Genomic DNA, 24,110 nt, shown 5'->3' on the forward strand with positions numbered 1-24,110 from the left:
CCAAAAAAAATCTTTTCATGTGCCAGGACTGTTCTAAGCCCTTGGAGTGGATTAACTCATTTAATCCTTATAACCCTTTAATCCCATGAGATAGATGCTGTTGATATCTTGTTTTAAAATTAAGGAAAAAGGAGAAGAGTGAAGTCACTTGACCAAGATTTCCAGACGGTGAGTGGCAGGGTCAGAATTTAAAGCCTAGTACCTGGTTCGAGAGTTGAGTTCTCTTGCCCCTCTCCTTTCATAGAAGATGTTCTTTCTTCAACCTTTTCCTGCCAGCATCTGCCATGACTACCTCTTGGCAGAAGCTCAATAGAAGAATGGAACAAGGAATCTCCACAATTAAGATAATAAAGAATAATTCATTCCCATGCTAATGTCCTGGGACCTTATTCCCACTCTGTTCCGTCGCCTGACCTAGCACCCCCATCTTAATTAAGTCTTCACTATGCTCTCAGAGCACCCAGGGCTTCTCTTCTGGGCTTTTATCATAATTTATTATTACACATTTATTTGTAAAACATCTGCTTAATGTCTGGTAGGTTTTCAACTCCAAGAGGACAAATGGGGACCTCTGAGTAGCCAGCCTTGCGCTTGGCTCAGAATAGGCACTCTATAAATATTTGTGGAATGAATGAATAAAGCATCATCAGCTCCATAGAGTGGCCACATTATATCATTTAAGCATCCACATAATTGCTTACATGAGTAACAGCTCTCTTGCAGCTGTTCCTTAGAGAGGAAGTCACCCTCTCTGTAAGGAGAGGAGATGCTCTAAAAAAGGCTCAGCCTGGGCCAGGACTCCCAGGAGCATTGGGGCCTTGCTTCGGCACGTTCAGATTCCTCGTGTCAAGAAGAGGAAAAGAACGGGCTCTGTAACTGAGGTCTCATTCACCCAGACTCCTCCGAGGTAGAAGTTGTGCATATTCTGCCTGGGCGGGCTGAGTGGAAGGAAGTTTCCACGACTGCTGGCTCACAAGGGAGTGGCAGCTTTTCTTTTTCCTAGAGCAAAATCGTTTTGAGGAGTTTCAGCACCCAAATTTTTGGTGCTCAAATGGGAGTTTCTCTCCTTTCAGTTAAAACAGGTGCAAACAGACCCCTAGCTGGACATATTTTGTTAATGGGGAATACTAATTGCAAACTTTAATACAATCAAGTAAACTTTAATACAATCAAGACAATGCTGCTTAATATCTTAGGGCAGTTATATCACTTTTCCTGCTAAATGGCTTCTCAGCGCTCCTCTGTGCAAATCCTATTTGAACTGCTTTGACTCCCTGCTGCTTCAAAGCTCTTTGTTCCTCTTGTTTTAGCCACTGGATGAATTATAAATTTAAAACAACATGTCATCTCCCTAAAATCATTATACGGTTCTGATTCCTCACTGATCGCAATCCCCCCTCTTCCTCTCCCACTCCCCATTCTGCTAGTCCAAATGTAAGAGGATTTGCCACAATAAAATGATTTCTATTATTAACCTCAAAGAATAAAGATGCAGCATTGAAAACAAAATACATAAATATAAGTTGTCATACAGCCTGGAGGATCTGCAGGTAAATTATAGAATCTCATTGTCTAGGGATAAGCTTCTCTTTAAATACCCAGAGCCCCATCAGAACATGACACGTTTAATCAATTCTGTAGACTGACCGGCATTAGGGTACAGTGCCAAGAGCCCACTGCCCGTTAAGTGCCATCTCTGTGGCTCTGCTTCTCTAGTTCTTGGGCCGGATGAGTTTGAGAGAAGGGAAATTGTGGGAGTAGCGGGGTGCATAGAGCATGCATGTATGATTCCTGCTACACCAGGAGGACTGGCATGTTAGCTCGACCACTGACGTGGCAGTTCGTCCTAAGCAAGGCCACATAAGTTCCCAGAGTCTCAGCGATCTCCTCTCCAAAGTGGGGACAACAGTCATGACTTTCAGAATTGGACCCTGAATGTAATTTGATTAGGAAGGTAAAATCTCACGTTCTCCAGGGTGTCCAGTAACTGAGGTGGGTTGGAGTGGGTGAGGGGAGAGGACACTAGCTCATCCAGCCAGTACACGATTTTGAACCAGTCACTTTTCACCTTTCAGCCTCATTTGCACAAGTGAGTTAGTAACAGTGGCTTCCTCATAAGGCTGGGCTATCAATACAATTTGATAATACATGCAAGCTTTGCTCAAGTATGCTGTGTGCTACCCAGAGGACTTTCAGGATTTCAGTTTCCCACCCTGGTGTTAACGTACATCACAAGTGATAATGTTGCATACAGTGGTCCCCACCAACCCTTCCCATTGGGCTCTTCTGCAGTTCCCTTAGCAGAGGGGACTGGAGTTCCCATGAAGACCAGGGGTGACGGCTCCCCTGCAAAGCTTTCAGAAATTCTTGCTAACCCAGTTAAAACAGCTTGCCAGGATCAATAAAGGCTCCCTGTTACTAGGAAAAGACAGTGACATGAGCAAGTTCCAGGACTGTGCTTGAACTTCTGTGGGTTTTCAGGGAGGTACAAACTGCTCTTTCTGCAAAACCACTCCTAAGATTCGGAAAACTGTACTGCACACTTTACTGTTACTATGTTTTTCCCAGCTGATGAACTGACATGTTATGGAAGAGTTTTCAGTATATTTCTAGAAACCACTCTTTCATTCATCAACCATATGTCCAGTCTTCTCCTTCCCTGGTACTGTGGAGTCAGCACAGAGTCCGAATTATAGCTCCATCCTTCAGAGAGCTTGTCCTCCTTTCATGAGGAGGACAATAGGCAAACAGTTCAATCTGGTGGGAGATTGAATCCTATCACTATTAGATCCTATCGCTATTGAGCTGGGAGGGCTGTCCACTGCAGAGGGACCATAAGAAGTTCTGTGCTTCCAGAACCCAGAGTGTGTCTGTCTATGATGTGGGGTGGGCAGCGGGGACTCAGAGTAACAGAGTGGCAGACTAGAGTTGGGGCTTGGCCACAAAAGATCCTTGCAGATCATATTAAGGAGTCTGGGCTTCATCTTAAGGGCAATGGGAAGCCCCTGAGAGATTTCAGAGATTAGCATGTTTGGCCTGGGACTTTGGGCAGATGGTTGGATTAGAAGATTTTTAAAGCCCCTATATATTTAATCCATCCCGAACAGATAATTTTATATTCTCTTTGAATTTCTACCCCGAGAAATAAATTATTTAATATTTTAAAAAAATCAATTGCACTTTTATACATTGGACAGCAAAATTACATCAACTAGTAAAACTTTTGCTGCTCATCTGTGATGTAGGCGACCCTACCTGGGTGTCCAGGGGGATTCAGTTGTACATAAAGTTAGATCACAATGCAAGGAATGCACATAATAGAAGAGATGGCTCAAGCTAGGTGGTTGGCGGCTAATTTTTGAGTCTGATGTTCTAGATGTGTGACTTTAAGTCTCTTTACCTATAAAATTGAGATTATAATAGTATCCACCATGCAAGTCATTGAGAATATTGGAAGAGATAGGTGACCCCAATGACTGGCACATAATAAGAAATTTTGTTAAATCCAATGACTGGCATACAATAAGATATTTTGTTAGTAACCAGCATTATTTATAATTTTGCCTTTTCATTCATTTCCATATTTTAAGATAAATTACATGAGGTATATTTGAGATTTACAACATGATGTTATGGAACACATACAGACAGTAAAATAGTTGCTCTAGTGTGGCAGATTAACATCTTATTTCACATAGTTACTATTTGTGTGCAAGAACAGCTAAAATCAACTCATTTAACAAAAATCCCCAAATGATACAATTTTATCAACATTATTTTTAGTTGCAGCAGTAGTGTTGGTATCTCTGTGAAGCTAAATCTGACCGTAAGGTGTCTGCAGGGGGTGACAAGGAGGGGCTATTACTGTCACACTAACAGTCGTGATAAACTCTCTGATATTTGGACACCTCCAATCCAGAATCTTAGTAATTTGATTTGGAATGAAACTCTTTCCTTCATAAGACCATAACCAGTTTGCTTAAAAAATGAATAATGGAAAGTGAAAAGGATTGCAGTGGCCGAGATGATTGGGGTGGTGATGTTAAGCTCTTTAAAAAATTATGCACATGTATGTTTATCACTATAAGCAGCTTTCAGGGCATGCATGCAAAACCCTGATTTTAAACGGGACCATATTGACTTACTCAAGCATCTCCAAGTGTCACTTAAATTGATAGCACCTGGATAATTATTTATCTTAAAGAATACATTTGAAGGCAATTAAATGGCATATCTTTGCAGAACATTTTGTCTTTTTTTTGGGGGGGGGGTACATCCTGTTTTCCCCCAGCTTTCCTCCAGTTATTCTGAATTTATAGAAGCCATCATTTATTTATTTATTCAGCAAATATTTATTGAGTACCTGCCCTCCACTAGGAAATCGACTGGGTGCTGGAGATACCAGAATGAACAAAGGCAAGGGCTGCTCCTCTTAGAACCTGAATCCCAGCCATAGGCTTGGGGACACAACATCGATGGTGTCTGTGAGCTGGTTAACAGTGTGTGGAGGTAGATACAGAAAAATAAACGTGATAAAATCGGTCATTGAGAGAATGATAAGCAAATCAGACCACAGACCATTGTAAAAGATCACAAGCTTTATGACAACAGCTTTCTTATGACATTGTTTTGATACAAATTTTGATTAAGTTACTAAAACTGTATCAATGACCCTTTTGGCATGTAGAGATTTGAATATTTCTCCTATTGCCAAATGCCTCCACCCCACACCAGGGCATAGAATTCTTCCTGAGTTTTGTGGTGATTTCTTATGAATGTTAACAGAGAAAATTAAGCACTACTCAGACATTAAAAAACACTTATAGATTTAAAGCTGGGAATGTTTAAATCCACATCTACTCCTGCCCTGCTCAAACCAATTAGTAGTTTCTATCTGCAGTGAGAAAGCCGAGCTCCAAAGTTTTCATTTGAAACCTTCTCAGGAATCTGACCAATAGGTGTTCTTTTTGATATCTTAATTCCCAGGGCATTCTGTAGTGTCAAGGGACTTTGGGTAGAGAGGGAAAGTACACTAATGCTATTTCCCATAACTCTAAGCTCTGTCTCAGTGTAGTAATTTGTACCCAGCTTGACCTTCTTTCTTTTTTTCTTTTTCTCTTTTTTTTTGTTTTTTCTTTTCTTTTCTTTCTTTCTTTTTTTATTTTTACAGACTGCATTTTGATTCATTGTACACAATGGGGTACAGCTTTTCATTTCTATGGTTGTACACAATGTAGATTCACACCATTGTGTGATCATATTTGTACACAGGGTAATAATGTCTGTCTCAGTCCACTATCTTTCCTTCCTCACCCCCTCCCACCCCATTTCCCTCTACACAATTCAAAGTTCCTCTACTTTTTGATTACCCCCTGCCACCCCCAATTATATATCATCATCCACTTATAGAGAAAACCTTCAGCCTTTGGTTTTTTGGGATTGGCTTATTTCACTTAGCATGATATTCTCCAACTCCATCCATTTACCTGCAAATGCCATAATTTTATTCTTCATTATGGCTGAGTAGTATTGCATTGTGTAGATATACCACAGTTTCTTTATCCGTTCATCAACTGAAGGACATCTAGGTTGATTCCACAATCTAGCTATTGTGAATTGAGCTGCTATGAACATTGATATGGCTGCATCACTGTAGTATGCTGATTTTAAGTCCTTTGAGTATAAACCAAGGAGTGGGATAGCTGTTCAAGTGGTGGGTCCATTCCAAGTTTTCTGAGGACTCTCCATACTGTTTTCTAGAGTGGCTGCACCAATTTTGCAACTCCACCAGCAATGTATGAGTGTGCCTTTTTCCCCACATCCACACCAACACTTATTATTGCTTGTGTTTTTGATAACAGCCATTCTAATTGGAGTGAGATGAAATCTTAGGGTGGTTTTAATTTGCATTTCTCTAATTCCTAGAGCTGATGAGCACTTTTCATGTATTTGTTGACTGATTCATCTATGTCGTTCACCCAAGAGTTAATGAATGCCTTCTGGGAGTCAGGCATTCATAGTTTTTGTTTTCTCCTTTATTTCTTCTTGAAATATATAATCCAACCTGTGCTTTCTCCTAGTCTAAATATGTACTCACTGTTGCTTCTCCATGTAGTACCTACCCATACGTCTGGAAAACAAAGGAGCCTTCCCTATCAGACAGCAATTTGGACTGTTCTGCTGATCATCCACCAGCTCTGTGAGCCAAAGAAACTCACCGAAGGAAGTGGCAGCTTCTTTTTATAAATGTGCTGTCCACCAATCTTGTAGCCATGGTCTGTCTTTATTTCAAAATAGCTTCACTAGTAGCATTGAAATATGGTTTTTAATCTAGGAAAACCCCCACCATATTATTTTTAAAACCTTTCTAAATTTACACACTCTATTTAGAAGCATAATTTTTGAGAGAGCTCCAATCCTCTCTAACTTGCTGCCATGATCTCTTAAGGTGGGTGATTGTATCCTCTTTTCAACACACATCTTCCTATGTCCTGCAGGATTCTTCCACTGTGCCATCTGTCCATCCTTCTGGTCAACCACACTCTTACGATGCTCTCAGACAGACCTTGCTAGACACGGGGACCAAGACGGAGACAAGGCAGAGTTCTTGCCTTCAGGAGTTGACCTTACAAGATACACTGAGGCTGCAGATTTACCAGGGCATCTCAAGATTTTAGATATATAAACCTGAGCTCTGGCAAGTTGGGTTTTGTCTTTGGCTCAATTGTCACGACATCAGAGAGATTCTCTTGTCCTGAGTCTTGAGTGTTATGTGGGTTGCACTAATAACCAGGGTGATCCCTAGCCTGGCCTGCACCGTTGTCTTGGTTACTGCTGAAATCACTGGGAGTCACAGTATGGTGCTGTATACACAGAAGGTGTATGAAAAGGATTTGTGGAATGGAATTGAGTTGAAATGTATTTGCTCCCTCAAAACTACTTGTAAGTGAGACATGATTTCAATAAATAGCAGCTTCTTTAACCCTTAAATTCTAAACCAATTGAAAAATTAGACAAAGAAGATGGTGTAAAGATACCGTCTATAATTCTGGAAACAACAGTCACTGGAGAACATGGCTTATGTATACAGGCAAATGACTTTGCTGATTTTAAATCTAGAGACGAGTAGACTTAGACACCCAGTTGCCAGCACTGCTTGGTCAGAGGTGGGCCAGGGTCTTCCCTAGAGAAGCTGAAGAGCAGGCATTCCCCTACAGAGCTCTTCTCTAAGAAAAGGAAGAGGAGGGCCTTGCCCGACGTGCCCATTGCTCTTTGCAAACAGTAACTCTCATGAGAGTCCATCTCTCTTCCCACTTCATCCAGGTGGAGGGAATGACGAAGCAGAGAGAGAAAGAGACAGGAGTATCGTCACCCTTACGGGAATCCCTCCAACAGGGTCCCCTGGCAGCTAGGTTGTTCTGGAGCTGTGCCCAGGGCTTGTTCTCTGCCTGGTGCTTTGTGCTTGACTTAACTTGTTCATCTCTCCTGCTCAGTAGCCTGGCTTGTCATTCCAACAACAGAGAACTTACTTTTTCCCTGATTTTTCTGTCCTATATCCTGCATGTAGGCTCTTCCTCTTCCCTGGACTATATCTGCCTGATTTGGCTTCCAGCCCACCTGATCATTTCAATCTCCCAGCTGTTAGAGACTCAATTTGATGAATGAACACATTAATTTTTTGGCAACTGTGCCAGGCACTGTCTTGGATATTCACAATACAGAGGTGATGGAGATAGATATGGTCCTTTCCCTCCCAGAATTTCTGGACAACCAGGGGCTAGAGAGATGTAGCAGATAATTACATCCCAACCCTGATAATTATTCAGGCAGAGAAAGCAATGCAACTGACATATTGCAAGATCCTCCCAGCCCTGGCCACAGATATTAAAACATACATTTAGAACCCTTTCTGTGGCATTTAATGTGCTGATGAAATGATTATTCATAATGTTTTTATCTGCTATCTTGATTTTTAAAACTTTTTTTCTCTACCATTAACTTCTATGGTAAAAGAAGGCAAAAACAGAATAAAATCCTTCCAAAGTTCCATGCAGTCAGAGGGGAAAAAAAAAAAAATCAAAGATACGCACTAGCAGCTTGCAAAAACATGAGGGAGTTTTGGGGGTTATAAAACATACGCTTGACAACTGATATTATCCACTAGTGAGATATTGTTCATATCTCCACAGCCTGAAATTGCACGAATGATCACCCTGGTTATCAATTCATACATGCTCACAATGGCCTGGTGGCTTCAGGAATTACCTTCTTGGATTGCTGCAAATCCCTCATCTCCAACATATTCATCATCCAAAGTCCCCACTATAATGAACTTTGGGTAAAGCTCAGCACTCAACTGTATTTTAGCATGTTAAGTGGAGCGTGGGCAGTCTTGGAAACATAATGGTTTGGGAATGTTAGAAAGAGACTTTGTCTTTCAAATCTGCTTCCCAGAGTTCTCTCACCATGTGGCTCCGTGATAATCTCAGTTTGAAACCCAGATATTTGTCTTCTCAGTGGAAGGATCACTAGGTGGTCTCACCTTCACTTGATCAGGGTCTGCACCTTGGCATCACTGGCTGGGAGATCCTTGAATTTCTGACCTGATAAAGGGATCAGCCAGCACGTGACCTAATTGTTGGTAACAGTAAGAAGTGGAGGTTTTGGATTGGGCTTTCATTTTCTGAGATCCCATGAGTTCTCTCAGCAATCTACCATGGAGGAAATCTATGATTACAACCAGAGGTTATGGGATACTGACCCCAGCACTCGGCACTCCGATTAGCTGCTTTCTCCTCTCTGTTGAGCAGACTCAGTAACCTCAGCACAACAATAGGGCAGTCATTATCTATGAATATATGCCTATGTGAATGGATGTACTTGCACATACAAACATGATGAAATGCATGAATATGCATGTACACGTGTGTATTTGTATAGGTACACGTATATGAGTGGTGGCTATTCTTAGGTGCTGGGTGTTCCTGCAAATGCTACGCATACAGCTGTGAGGGAGGGTTCCTCATGGAACCCACATGCTAAAAGGACATAGAGACAATTCAAATAAAGCAGTATCTCCAAATATGGTCTCAGGATTACCTGCATTTAATGTATCTGGGATTCTTGTTAAAAATGTCAGACCCTGGTCTCTTTCCACTCCTTCAAAACCAGACATATTGGGAGTGAAGCCTGGGGATCTTCTTCTTTACACTTCCCCAGCTGTGGTCTAAGTTTGAGAACCACTGCACCGTGGCAAATTCTACAGCAGAGAAGGGTTGGGGGTCCATGGAACATGTAGGAGGTAGCCCCATCCAGCGTGACATGTGGCATGGAGGAAGGCTCCCTGGCTGGAAGCTCAAGAAGAGAAGGAATTGTCCAGAAAAATAAAGCAAGGAAAAGCAGCAAGAAAGAATATCCAGTAGGGGAAAGCCAGACACGAGGGGGCAAGAGTTTTCAAAGCCTACTGAAGTCCTCCTTCAAATACTGACCAGCATGATGCTTGTCCATTTGTGGTGCTTCTAATTCAACAGAAGCAATTTTCTTATGAGTCCTGACAAGCTGATCAGCTCATGCACTCGTTTCTCTTCCTTTCCCTGGGCCTACTTCTTTCCAGGGGTGATGCCACCACAGAACCTGCACAGGTGTTTGGGCACACTGCAGGATCCACACCTGGGATCCAGAAACTTCCAAGTATAACTTAGGGGAACTGAATCCCTGACCACATGCCCTACTCTTGCTCCTGGTGGCTGCCCCCAGTGGAAAGGGTGATTTCACGCTCCCTAAAGAGAACCAAGTTAGGTCCCAGGAGAATCACTGCCTCCCACGGGAGGTCCATTACTCTACGGGGTGTAACTACTTCTTAATTTCATGTTTTTTTCAGGATCCAGCTTACTGAGGTCAATTAGAGTCAGGAGGAGATGTCGGCTTGATTTAGTAAAATTGGATTCTTTGTCTGCCTTGGGTTTATCTCCTTGGGCCAGGCTGTCATTTGAATTTTATGTTTTTGTCCTTATTTCTTCTGACCATTTCTTGTTGTTTTTCTCTTTTTTCTTTTTCTTTCCGGGGGGAGGGTTTCCAGGTTCCACTCGCCCTGTCTGTTTGCAGGGAAGGCGTGTGTTTCTATAAAGTGCCTGTCCCGTCAGATCTCCATCATCTTTATGGTCTTGCATTCTGTCACCGCAGCTCATGTCTGGCTGCGGTTTGTTATGTTTTGACAGGAGTTTGTTATAAAGCTGGGGATCACGTCCGGCTTTGCCTTTCAAACTTTCTTCTTTACGGTAGCCATAAACCTGGGCTGCTAAAATGTTCTCTCTAAGGAGAGAGCGAAATTCTGATAACAAAAGCCTTGGAGAAAAGGAGAAGGGTGGGGGAGGAGGAAGCAGAGAAGAAGGGAGAAAGGGAGAATTTTGAAGAGCTATTATTAAAATAGCAAGATACAGTCTAGCCGTCATTCAAATGCAAACTACAGAAAGAATACCCAGACCCTCCAAAGGTTTGAAACAACAACAACAGACAGGTGGAAGAAAAATACTTAGATTTCCCTGACCTGCCGGTTGTAATCTTTGGAATCTCGGACAAGTTGGGAACAGCAGACAAGTGAATGAATGAGCCCTGGGTTGGCCATGAAGAGAGGGCAGAGTGTGGGCACATCCGCCGCTTTCTCAGAATCCTTGAACGCAGCCGTCTTTGCAAACTTGTTTATAAAAACATTTAGAGTCGTCTTGGTTTCTGTGTGGAATGAAGAATGTAGACTAGGTATGTGTGCTTCTCCACATGATGGCCATATGTCTCTCTGTGCTCCTTCCTGCAGCAAGCAGGTATTGAGGATTTGCTGGACCCAAGGCCCTAACTGTTCTGTAACTGGGGCTATCTGCTGAGTACTGCTGTGTCCCTAGAGTCTGGCTGGGCACATCGTGTACTTTGTATATTCCAATTAACCCTCATGGTCATCTGGAAAGACAGCTCCTACTTAGTCATGATTTTACTTTCTGCAGTTTGTTACCTAATCGGTTGTGGTCTGAAATATTAAATGGAAAATTCCAGAAACAAACAATGCATAAGTTTTTTTGCTGCTGTGCTGGGGATCAGACTCAGAGCTTCATGAGTCCCCAAGCAAATGCTCTTCGGCTGAGCTACGTCCCCAGCCCTACAATTCATGTTTTAAATGTGCGCTTTTCTGAGCAGCATGATGAAATTTCACACCATCCTACCCTGGCCCGTCTGGGGCATGGACCAGGAGTCCATGCCATGTATGCTGCCTGCCCATTAGTAACTAGCCACGGTCTCAGTCGTCGGACTGTCCCAGTGTCACAGCGCTTGCATTCAGGGAACTCTTGCAGAGCAGCTCACACCAAGCCACCATGTGTGTGTCACTGCCCTCTCTTCCCCCACGTCAGTAGGCGCTGTCTCACATGACGAGAAGGGTGAGCCAGGACAGTAAGACATCACGTTCACGTAATAACTTTAATTATAGTTTCTTGTTATAACAGTCTACTTTATTGTTAGTTGTTTTTATTAACCTCTTACTGTGCCTAAAATTTATGAATTAAACTTTAACATAAGTATTATATAGAGAAAGAACACAATAAATGTATAGAGTTCAGTACCATCCATAGTTTCAAGCATACCCCGGTGGTTTTCGAATGGACTGCCATCTTATCAGGATGGGCTCCTGTCCTCTTCAACATCACTCTGAGAGTCCTGCTTTTCTATCCCCATTTGTCAGATTGGAAACCAGAGTAGCTTGCCCAAGATCACACAGCTACCATATGGCAAAGCTGGGATTCCAGTCCAGGCAGGGTGTCTTCAGGTCCACATCCTTGATCCTGTGGCTCACTCCTGGGAGGAGGCCAGACCTGGTGAGGCCTGGAAGAAAGGAGTCCAGGAGGGCCCCTGGACCTTCTTAGCAGTTCTTCACAGCAACAGAGGAGAGGGAGGCCAGAACTTCGCCCATAGGATTCAGCAACTCTGCTCTCGATTCCTGTGGTCCAGTTGGTGCCTGGTGCTCCTCATCTCTCCATCGTGAGGTCCCCTCTCTTCCAGAGGCCATGGAGAGCAGACAATCCTGAAGTGCCATTTTATTTTAGAGATGGAGCCATTCCCTTCATTGGAAACAGATGGGGCAGCTACAGAGAAGACATGGCTGGGCAGTGGTGGAAGGTGGGGACTGTGTGTTGCTTAGCCCATAGGACACCAGTGGCGTAGGCAAGCACTGGCTGCTAGTTGCCAAAACCCAGTCCAGCCAGGCCATTCCAGAGCCTGCAGAAAGCACAGAGGCTGCCTCCTCTCACAGAAATCCTCAGGTCCTGCTGAAACGCACATGCAGAAAATCCGAGCCCAGCAGCTGGTGCCCAAGCAGCTTCGTCAGATCCGGGTGGACATAGTTGGGCTGTTTCGCTGCACCACCAGCAAGCTTTGCAACATTTAATTCTGTCAGAATGCCTGTTCCTGTTCTTGTAGACACAATCTCGGGGTCAGAAGCACAGTCCCAGATGGACTGCAGTGGAATGTGATTCTGACCCTCCTTTATGGCTTCTCATTTCCAAGGACTTTAGTTTTCCTGTAAAATGCCCCTGGAATGCTGACTTGGAGTCTTTTTTTTTTTTTTTTTATTTAACTGTGCTTTTGGTATGGAATCTGGACGTTTGTGAATTGCACACATAAATACAGGGGAGAGAAGCCCTGTGGAACTAAGTAGCCTCAGATGGAAGACTTTTTTCCCTTGCAAAACTCAGAGCTAACTTTAATCCCAAAATGAATCTTTTTAAAGCTGTTAGTGTCTAAACCATAATTATAAAGACTAGAACATTAAGATGTGAGAATTCCAGATTGGGGCCCTAAAACCCTATATTCTTCTTCTAATGGAGTTCTCCAACCCTGAACTGAAAGTGGCCTTACCTCTGTGTTGGAAACTCGTGTGTGTGCATAACAGGTGTGAGATTGGCAGACTGTTCTAATAGACATGCCAAGTCTGCATGCATTTGTTTGCCAAACATCTTATGAATAGCTATTTACATCACAAATGTGCTGTGATTCTTAGATTCTCGAGAAGCATTCCCTGTCTTCAGGGACCTATAGTTACTGAGGGAAAGAGAGTAAAATGGACAATTGCAGTCTAGCAGGGTAAGACCCATAGTCTGTGCATATAGAAGGTGTGGGGGTGGGTTTCACATGCATTCCCCAGTGTTGGGCTCTGTGCTAAGCACTTTATACATGCCTGTTAATACGTGCAACTGCCCTCTGAATTAGTAAGTTATGGTAGTCGCATTGGGCAGATGAGGAAACTGGGATTTAGAGGACATGAATCACTTGTTCAAGATCACGAGATGATTAAGGAGCACAGTTGGAACATGAATGAAGCATGGTCAGTGCAGCCCCCAAGTTTATCTTCACCTTAATAGTACAAAGAAGACAGTGGAAAAACTCAAAGGAAAAGGAGACGTTAGCTCAGCCAGAGGACATGGAGCCATAGCTGAAGGTTCAGGATGCCCGAGAGCTAGATGAAACAGAAGAGAGGGGGCACAGACACCCCAGCTTTTGAAGAGCACAAGTGTGCAGCAACAGTAAATAAATGAGATTGAAGAGGAATTAGGGAAGGGGCAGAGGAAAGCCAGGTTATTATCGTAACTCTACGAACCTTTACTTCAAAATCCTCTCTAAAGGCTCATATCCACATGAGCTTCTGCTTCAAGGACTGCCTAACATGTTAGAATCAATGTCTTGTGTAATATCCAACCTTGGGGGAAGACCCTTTTGCCATCCCTCTGCAGAAAGGACATCATCCCTCTCACCACTCTTGGAATTGCTCAGGGTTGCTGATTCCTGGTGTAGATTAAGTTTGAAATCACACACACATCTGTATTTCTGGCAACGTTTCTTTAGCCAAGATGAATTGTGCTGGTATTACAACATAAAAGTGAATGACTTGTGCTGTCCCCAGTGGTTTAAGTTTGAGAAAACCTGATGAATCATACTAATTTCATAAGAATTCATAAGAATTCTTGAAGTTTGGCACCTTTGAAAAATAAAAGATTGGAATTTTTTTCATGTCTGAGCTGGAATACTTCTTCCCCTGAGCTTTGGGTCCTCTGAAATGGTTAATAGAAATGATTTAACTGCAGCAATAACCACTTGGATGACTGTAATTAAGCACTTTATTTTATCATTTACATGTGATACACCTACACTTTGTGAAAGGCACATTCTATGATCTAAATGGCAAAAAAATTAAAATTTGGTAATATTAAGTGTTGGTGAAGTTGTGGGTAAAGCAGGTCTGTCGATGCTGGTGAGGGGACGAACGGGGCATAGCACTCTGAAGGGCAAAGTAAAATATGGATTTCCCCTTTTCAGGGTCTACCATGTTGGAAAAAAAATAAGATAATATGTATAACCCTCAACATGGCAATGTCTAAATAACATGTAAGAGTCATGCTCTAGAATATGATACAGTGTTTAAAGTTAGTGATTTTCCTCATATATACAGTGTGTTCAGACTCATTAATGTTAAACGAAAAAAGGAAAGTTCCATATTGATATATCTACTACAACTTTTCATGTAAATAGAAACAAAACAAAAAACACTCACAAAATTAAATATATAAAATTATATCTATATGTAAAATTATATATATATATGTATATAAATTAAAACATCTAAAAGTCTACACAACATATTAGTAACTCAGGTGACCTAGGGCTGAGTGAAGGCACTGAGATTAATGGGTAGAGGGTGATCTGGGGAGATTTAGACTTATTAGTAGCTGTGTTAGTTAGCCCGAGGTATTTAAACAAAGAAACCTCACTATTTCAGTGACTTAAAACCATACAGGGCCGGGCGAGGTGGTGCACACCTATGAACCCAGCAGCTTGGGAGGCTGGGGCAAGAGGATCGCTAGTTCAAAGCCAGCCTCAGCAATTTATCAAGGCCTTAAGCAACTCAGAGAGACCCTGTCTCTAAATAAAATACGAAAAGGGCTGGGCAGGTGGCTTAGTGATTAAGTGCCCTGGGTTCAACACCTGGTCATTTTCTCCAAAGTCCAAATAAAATTGCCCCCTATGTGGTAGCTCTCCTCCTGGTGAGACATAGAGATCGAGACTTGTCCCATATCCTGCCTCCTCCATCCGTAACAAGGGTCAGGGGTCTATGGAATTCTCTGTGGCCGTCAGAGATGGAAGATGGGACACTAATTACACAAAGCATGGTTTCATTGACCTGGCTGGCCATGTCTTGATGTCTATTCTGTTGAATAAAAAGGAAACAATGGAAATGTCCTTTGAGCACTGGCCAAGACTCTGCCACAGAGCAGTTCCCGGCTGGAAGGAACGTGGGGAAATAAGGCCTGACCCGGAGCCTGAAGGACAGAATCCCATCTCACGAGGAGCTAGCAAGTCTGCACAGTAACACGTTAATTTTTTGCACATGTATTACTCACATGATTTAAAAAGTATTAAAATTAAATCAGGACATGGAAATAACCTAAGGATGGGTTGATTCAAAACAAAGCATTCTACATTTTCTACTCCAATTCCAAGTAGCTTTGCAGTTTTATTTCTCTGATCATTAGATTCCTCTCCTATAAAGTGAGAATATAATCATGAAAACTCTAATTGCATTTGTCAAATAATTTTCAGTATTTTGTATTTCGTGTTCTCCACATATGTTGAATGTGATTCATAATCACTGATCAGGAGCTAATCATTATTAACCATGAGTTGAGATCATTCCTACTTGAATCAGAGAAACATACTAAACATGTTCTTTTCTTAGTGATTTTTTTAAAAAACACGGAAACAGGTAAGGGTACATTTAAAGATCTGCAGAAACCTTAGGAAGTGTTACTGGGAATTATTGGACTAGACTTCAGGTCTTTTCTGTCAATTAACTTAGTACACAATACTCCTTTCACTTATATTTGGTAAAGGATGAGTGAGTTTATATGCATAAGTAAAAACTTGTTCAAAAATGTATGAATGTGTGTGTACAAGAGAAAGTCAGGTTTGAAAGGAGTATAAAAGTTGTGCAAAAATTTAATCTATATTAGCAGTTTTCAAAAAGAAAATCAATCCAATAGTTACTGAAAGGAATTTGATCAAATTAAAATGCTATCGGTATTAAAAAGAAAAAATAATAAAAATAAGAATTAGAAGTAGAATTTATTTTAATCTTTTTTTTCCCCTGCAAATTCTGTTCATGCAATAAGATGAAAAAAAAAATAGTATATTGGAAAGGAGAAAGGGAACAAAATTATCAGTATTGGGAAATAATTTTTTTTTTTTACTTAGAAGCCTCAAAAAATTCTTCCAGAAATTATTAATATTAATAACAGTATTCAGTTATTAAATATATGGGTTCCAAATAGAAATATAATGAAGATTTAAATTAGCAATTCAGCATAACTAAAATATTCAAAACTCATCCTAAGAAATGTGAAGTATCTATATACCTAACATTCTGACAGACACTAGAGAATTCTCTTGAGACAAAAATGAAGACTTAAACAAATGGACACACATTTCCTATAGCTGTATAGGAGGACTGAACATTCTAAAGATATCAACTCTTTTTTAGTAAATGTAATTTAAATCAATCTCCCTCCCAATTTTTAAAAACTTAACAATTATCTCTAAGTTTATCTTGAAGAATAAAACCCAGAGTATAATTATGAAACTGTTGACATAAAAAGAAAAAAACACAGGTAGAAATAATCCTACCAGATGTAGACTACATTATAAAGTTTCGGTAACTAAAAGAATATTGCAAGAGTACTAGGCAATGGAGAGACCTCTTAAGGTGTGCATGTAGAAGCCCTGGCCCAGGCAGCAGCCCAGACATAGGAAATACACCATCCTCTAGCACGTGCCGATCCCTCTGCCAGGGCCACTCTTCGCTCCCACACCCTGCCCTTTGTGCCTGATTGAAGTCGACTTGTCTATCAGCTCAGGTCTTTCTCTGCTTCCCATTCTCTCCCCGTACACCCTGCACCAGCTCCATTCCATCAGTAGCTAGAGCATTGGATTTGCTGCCTGAGTCAGTAGAGGATTTTCATTCCATGCCCCAGTCAGGAGGAGGTCTTTCTCCATTGCTGGGTATTTCTGCATAGTGCTATCTTCAGTATCTTGAATCCAGGGCTAAAGGATTTTTTTTTCCCCATCATAGAAGGCATATATCTGAGAAAATACACTATAGTATGACTAACAGAAACAGGACTTAAACTAATGTGAATATATTGCAACACTGAGTTGAATTAAATGAAATGAAATGTATCACATATAAGAATAAGTTTCTACAAGTTGGGATCTGTGAATTTCTTCATGTATTGCATCAACTCACTCCTCATGGTGTGTTAAGCAATGGGTAAGCAGTGGAGAACCAAATGGAGCCCTGGGCCCATCTTGCTTTCCCTTCTTATTGAATTAACAGCACTAAGAATTGCTTGAGAGAAGCTACCCAAGAGCAGGGAAGGGGTTTACCTCGGTCATCATTTTTTTCTCCAGCAGCAAGCACCAGTGCAAGGCGGTGCAACTGAAGTCTTAACTTATTTAAAAAATGGAAGGGGGAAAAAATGGCCATTAGATTTCCAGGAGGATCAAAATTTTTTGTGGAGTTTTGATTCCATGTTGGCAAATAGATAATACATTTAGGAAAAGCAAAGTAGGTCGGTCAGACCGTAGCATTGGCCACAACCTTCTGTTGTCACTGAGTAGAAGAATAGAAAGTGGGCCTTTTGCCAGAGCGTAGGAAGCTTAAGCCTGCACCCTTCTCTGACCTCGCCCACCATCTTGTTCTCCTGACCGCACGCTGGCCACACAGCCTGCTTCCTGACACTATAGCTGGCCAGGTCCCTTTGGCCCCAGCCCTGCTGGTCTTAGGGCTTTTGCTATTGCTGGTCCCTGGCCCTGGCTCTCTCCAACAGCAGAGCTGACTTAGCCGTGTTCATTCTCGCAGCCACATCTCCTCACTGCAGCCCTCTGGGCTGGTCAGGTCTCTGTCTCTCTGAGCTTTTCCTCAGCACCAAGAGCTGGCCCACAGGAGGTGCTTAACAAGCATCTGTGAAATGAATGAAACTTTGAAAGAGCAAGAGAGATAACTGAGAGGTATCTAAATCAAATTGTTTTGATTGAGATTATAAGAAAAAAGGGCATATGAGAATGAAAATGATGTCAATTTATCAAAGTAAAGTTAGTTGAATTTGCTTTTATTTTATCAAGAACAATGGCATCTGGAATCAGCTTTGAACCAATACCATCCCCATTAAAATGTTATCATGCTTTAGTCCCATTGTTTTGACTATTTATAATGGTTATTTACCATAAATGAAATCATCAGTATTATTTTTTCTCATTCCTAGGAGCATTTTCATTTACATGCTAGCATAATGCATTCACTGATTTCCGAATACAGATAAGTCTGAGTTTTAATGAATCTTTGTTGTGTACCTCAGTACTAGAATTTCCACATGGATTTCTGAAGTACAGCAGCTTTAGCAGAACTATATAAACCATGCAGATTCCGATAGTCAATTTATTTTTTATCATGTTTAGAAAAAATTTAAATATCACAGAATAATCAACAATTTTAATACAGTTAACTTTGATTAATTAAAGACACTAATGTGTGGTCATAAGTTTCTCTCCAGAGTTAGAAAATTATTAGCTAAATAATATCCAAGTGTTAAGTGGTATTGATACCTTGCTAGTCACAAATCTTCCTCTAATTCCACGTTTTAATCAGGTTCTCAATCTTTTTTCTTTTTTAAAGTAAATTATCTTCAAAATATAGAAATGTCTAGCATTTAAATTGTAAATGATGGTCCCAAACCAAAAAGTCTTAGACAATTGTTTCTCAAGTTCAGCACTTAAGACCTGAACACTAGAATTTAGAATTGCAGTTTCAGGAAGGTATTTCCCAAGACCTTAGAGTCACCCTCAGGAGACTTTTTAAAAGAATCCGTTCTCTAGACAAAGAGGAATTGCTGCACTGGTTTTTTGAAAAAAAAAAAAAAAATGCTTATTCCTGTTTCACCACAACCTCACAAGGTTTATGTTTTAATCATTTTATCATTTATCATATATTATTATTATTATTATCATCTTATGCTTTGATTACCAGTTTAAATATTTTCCTAGGTGGTTATTTTGGTATGTAATTTTCTCCTGTAAATTACTATGAAGATCTTTGAGAGTTTAAGCAAAGCATCTCATAATTATTAGTAGAGATAGAAAGTTCTACAAGGTGGACTTTCTGCTCTTAGGAAGATGCATAATAGTTTATTATTGACTTCCCAATGGGTACTGTTTGGTTTCTAAATGGGGAAAACTTCAACAAATATCTACAAGTACCTTGTAGACATCCTGATATCTACAGGTATTACCTATGGAAAAGACTCAAGCTGCATCCTGCCTCCACACACTATCTGCCTACCAACTTCCATGGACCTTCCAGGGGGCGTGGGGCGGCGTACAATAGGGAACAACTGTGAAAAACTTTCTGAGGAACTTGAGTACAGGTCTTAATGTCCACATTAGCTGGGAATGAATTTTTAGCTCTTACTAGTTATATACAAGATGGGAATTATTTAAGTATTCTTTATACACAGTTCAGCTCCTGAGTAATTTAATGTATAATTTTCCTTTTCTCTTTTAGGAACACATAGATAAATAATAGATAGTATATTCCACTATTATATTCATAGTAATGGAAAGCCCTCCTGTGCTATCTGACTCTCCACACTTCCCAATGTGGGAGTTTTGCCCAAAATGTGTTAGAAGAATGGAATCTCTTTCATACTGGATCTCACTCTGAGAATATTTGAAGATACAGCCCTCTGCAAGGGAGTGCAGTGCAGATTTACATGTATCAATAGTCAAATTATTCTGATTCCAGGAATTAAAGTACAAATGTACAGTATAAATTTAAAATATGCAAGTGAATCTAACTAGATTCAGAGTGATGTGGCTGATGAATTAGGAGATCACTAAATCTAAATATGAAATGTTCCCAGATTCGAAGTCATTTATATTAGACTGCTCCATGAGGTTGCAAGGTTTCCTTCAAAAGAATGTGTTTTTGTGGTCTCGGTGCTTCAAAAATAATATTATATATTGAATTCAGGATTCAGAAGACATCGATTGAGAGTTCAAAATCACAAATCCATTTTTTTAAACTTGATGAGTTCTCACATTGTATTACAGATGGAGTTTGAAAGACAGGGACAAAAATCCACCTTGGTGCTTTCAGTACCTACAATGGAGTTTTTCACCTGCTCTAGGCTCAGCGAGTGTTTATAGAAGAAACTGAGGGATGAGCAAGACTGATTTCCTCAAGCACACGGGATTTTGCTCTGGTTTTCTGTCCCATTCATTGCACATTGTTGGCATGTTATGCTTTGTGTGTGTGTCTGTGTGTGTGTGTGTGTGTGTGTGTGTGTGTGTGTGTGTGTGTGTGTGTGTGCAAAGTGTGTGTGTGCTGGTTACATTTTTTTACTCTCCCCTTTGCAGAGCAGAAGTTTTTGGCAAGTACATTCTCTGGTAGGCAGAATAATGGTCCCTCAATGAGGTTCATATCCCAGTTCCTAGTATCTATGGATGCTATCTTACATGAGTAAAGAGTTTTGCAGATGTGATTAAACTCCAGACTTTGAGGAGGGAGATTATCCTGCAATGTCTGGGTGGATCCAGTGCAGTCACAAGGGTCCCAATGTGGAAGACGGAGGCAGAAGAGGAGGTGAAAGAGATTCCTTGCAGGCCCCAGCTCTTGCTGCTGATTTTGAAAAGAAGAAAGAGCCACAGACAAGGAAAGCAAGCAGCCTCTAGATGCCAGGGAAAACAGGAAAGTCACTTCTTCCAGGCTTCCTCGAGAAGGGAATTCAGTCCCGCTGACACCATGGTATTAGCCCAGCAAGACCCACGTCTGATTGTTGGACCTATACGATAATACATTTGGGTTGTTTTAAGCCACCAAGATTGTGGTAATTTGTTAGAGCAGCAATAGGAAACTGATGTATTCTCTGACACCCCTTTTTATCTCTTGTAGCTTCTAACACAGCATGTTGCACAAAAAAGACCCTGAGATCTCTGGCAGTCGATCGTTTTGGTATATCTCTTCAATCTCTATCCATGTTTGCTACCCTGTTCTCTGCTGGACCAGGACAGCATTAATCTGGCTTCCTCTGCTTCCAAATGACAAAAATCTGACACAAAAGAACCTAAAGTGATAGGAAGGAAGAGCACCCCTCCCATAAGTTTGACCTCTGAGGGTGGAGCTGGCTTCATTCCCACTAGGTCGAGGGCTCAAATCAGTCCACTAAGATTATCTCTCTGCTTTGCCAGGCTTTTCTGTGTCCATGATTCGCAAGTTTTTGGTGGCCTCTTTCTTTCAGGAAAGAATTCTAAGCATGCCCCAGGATAGATGCTAAAAGCGCAAATGTTCATTTTTGTCCCTGCCTCCCTTCTATCTTGAGAATTAAGAATCTTAATCTGTAAACAATGTGATCATGGACAAAGTTTTTTAAAATGGACTTATGATTTTGAATTCCTTACCAATATTTTCTGAATTCAATATGCAGTTGGGCAGCTCAGCAGGGACTGCTAGCTGGGACATCCGTTCCTCCTGGCTGAGTTGGACTTTCTCGCCATGTGGCCACCTTAGAGCAGCTGGGCTTTGACTTCCTCCCAAGCACCCAGGGGAAGCCTCCAGGTCTTAAGGTGCAGCTCCTAAGTGGTCGTACCACATTCTGTTAATTGAAGCAGAACACAGGACCCAGCAAGATATAAGGAGCAGAGACTATGTACAGAGCCATGGATAGCACTGTCATGGCCCATCCGGCCACCAGAGTAGCAGTTAGCACAGTGGATCATGGAGTTTTGTGACCAGGGACCCAAATGAGAACGCGAGGGAAATGACAGGGCAGTCTCACCAAGGAAATGGGACTGGAAACAAATCCTAGTATCCACGACAGTCTCTTCCAGGAGTGTTAGCAATTGCTAAAGCAAAGCTACATTATGCTCTAAGTATATTTACTATATAATTTGTATATTTTCTGGAGTCGGGAAGTAATTACAAATTTAGGTTTAAAATGAAGGAATCTAAAATTTGTTTTCCTTTCAATTTGTCTTGTACTGTGAATGAAAATGATGATAATATATAGAAAACAGTGCTACAAAGGAATTAAAATACACCGGATTCTTGATGAATAAACTACAATGTCACTTACCAGGTTGGTTGCCATGCCCTTTATAATGTGACAAGTCCTTGGATGTGGACTGAAATATTTTCACCCTTCAACCACATTTTGATGATTTGTATTTATTCTTAACAGTACAGATCTCGAATTGTCAAATTACTTGAGCTGATTTATGCTAATTAGCTTTAAGTTAGAATATTTGAAATGCATTCAATTAATTTTATCTGTTTAGTGAAGAACAATAAGGTTTTAAGATGACAGAGTTTCCTTTACAATATTAGCTATGCACATGTTAAAGTGCGGTATGGTGGACTCAAATTACTCTCATTTGAATTTTATATTCAGAAAATCAACGGATAGTATTGCAGATTAAAAAGTATTTGGGAAATGTACGTATCAGAATTATTTGGGATGCAATAGCCCAAGATCCTGGAATAGTTAGCACACACTTGTTGATTGATTTTACCTGAGGCGAATATGAAGCAATAACAACCATATAAATTATTCAGAGACTTACCATCTATATTGGGACTCTTTAAAGATCACTTCAGAAAACATTTTGGCAGGATATTCTCTTTATACTTATTTTTTTCCAAGTCCCTGTACAAAAGAGCTATAGATCCATATGGAATGGATTAACACTGATTCTTTCAAAATGAAATTAAATATTTTAATACAGTAGGTGGCAATTGGGTGATCTTTCTGAGCTAAAGCTCCCTTTGGTAGTTTATCTTAAATATTATTTTTTTGTCTTTGGGGGGATATCATATATAGTGAATGTAAGAGATTTATTAAAAACCTTGGGTTGCTTGAGAGTACTTTCAGGACTTTGTCTTGAAATCTGCACACAAGAAAAATTCCTGATTTTCTGAGTTGGGATTTCCAGTGTAAGAGGATTTCAGATCACTGCCCGGCTTGGGTCTCTAAGCACCATCTATCAGAATGGCCCAGCTCCTTATGCAACCGCTCAAATTAAAATAGGGCTGCGGCAGACACATGGAGTGAAAGAGGCCAATTTAGACCAAGCGAAGGTATCGAGTTCTCTTAAAATGGGCTCTTTAGTCTAGAGAGAGATTTTATCCAGCTCAAACGCAGATAGAAAAATCAGCATTTGCATAGTTCTGCATTTCTGAGTACAAGGAGACCCGGACTGGATTTCCATTCTTTACAGTGGTTTGAAACAGAGTGTTGGAAAGAGCAGATGCTTTGGTGTTTGCAGATATGGGGTTGGAAACCCCAGGTATCTGTTTGCAAGTCATGTGACTGAGAAGCTTTCAGACTTCTTTTTTTTTTTTCCATAGTAAGTTTTTTTTTTGTGTGTCTCAGCCCTGCACTATCTGGGTGTTGTTCTGAAGATCCAATGAGAAAATGCCAGAATACTTACCAAACTTCAAAGCATGGTGGCATTAAACTTTATGTTATTACTATTAGTAATACATAAAACATACTTGGGTAGTTGCTTTGTAAATGATACATTGAAAAACCCAAGTAGACTGGATCAATCCTATTTGTTGAAAATTGGTTCACTTAAAAATACAATGTTTATAGCAGCTCATCTCACAATAGCTAAGCTATGAAACAACCTAAGTGCCCTACAACAGATGAATGGATGAAGAAAATGTGGTACATATATGCAATGGAATATTGCTCAACCATAAAAAAGAATGACTTTATGACTTTTGCTGATAAATGGATGGATCTGGAGACTATCATGCTAAGTGAATTAAGTCAATCCCCTAAACCAAAGGTCAAATGTTGTCTCCGATATATGGAAGCTAACCCACAATAGGTGGGAGGCAGGAGAAGAAGAATAGAAGTTCATTGGTTTAGAGAAAGGGAATGAAGGGAAGCAGGGGGATAGGAATAGAAAAGACCGTGGAATGAATTGGACTTAATTTTCCTGTGTTCATATATGAATACATCACA

At 40.8% G+C, this 24,110-nt stretch overlaps 1 protein-coding gene across 9 annotated transcripts in view; it reads left to right on the top strand.

Moving 5' to 3' along the window:
• LDB2 (LIM domain binding 2) overlaps nucleotides 1-24,110 on the top strand; it is a 343,760-nt gene that overhangs the window by 242,546 nt on the left and 77,104 nt on the right. The window lies entirely within an intron of this gene.

This window comes from Sciurus vulgaris (assembly GCF_902686455.1).
Source record: "Sciurus vulgaris genome assembly, chromosome: 9".
Classification (NCBI taxonomy): Eukaryota; Metazoa; Chordata; class Mammalia; order Rodentia; family Sciuridae; genus Sciurus; species Sciurus vulgaris.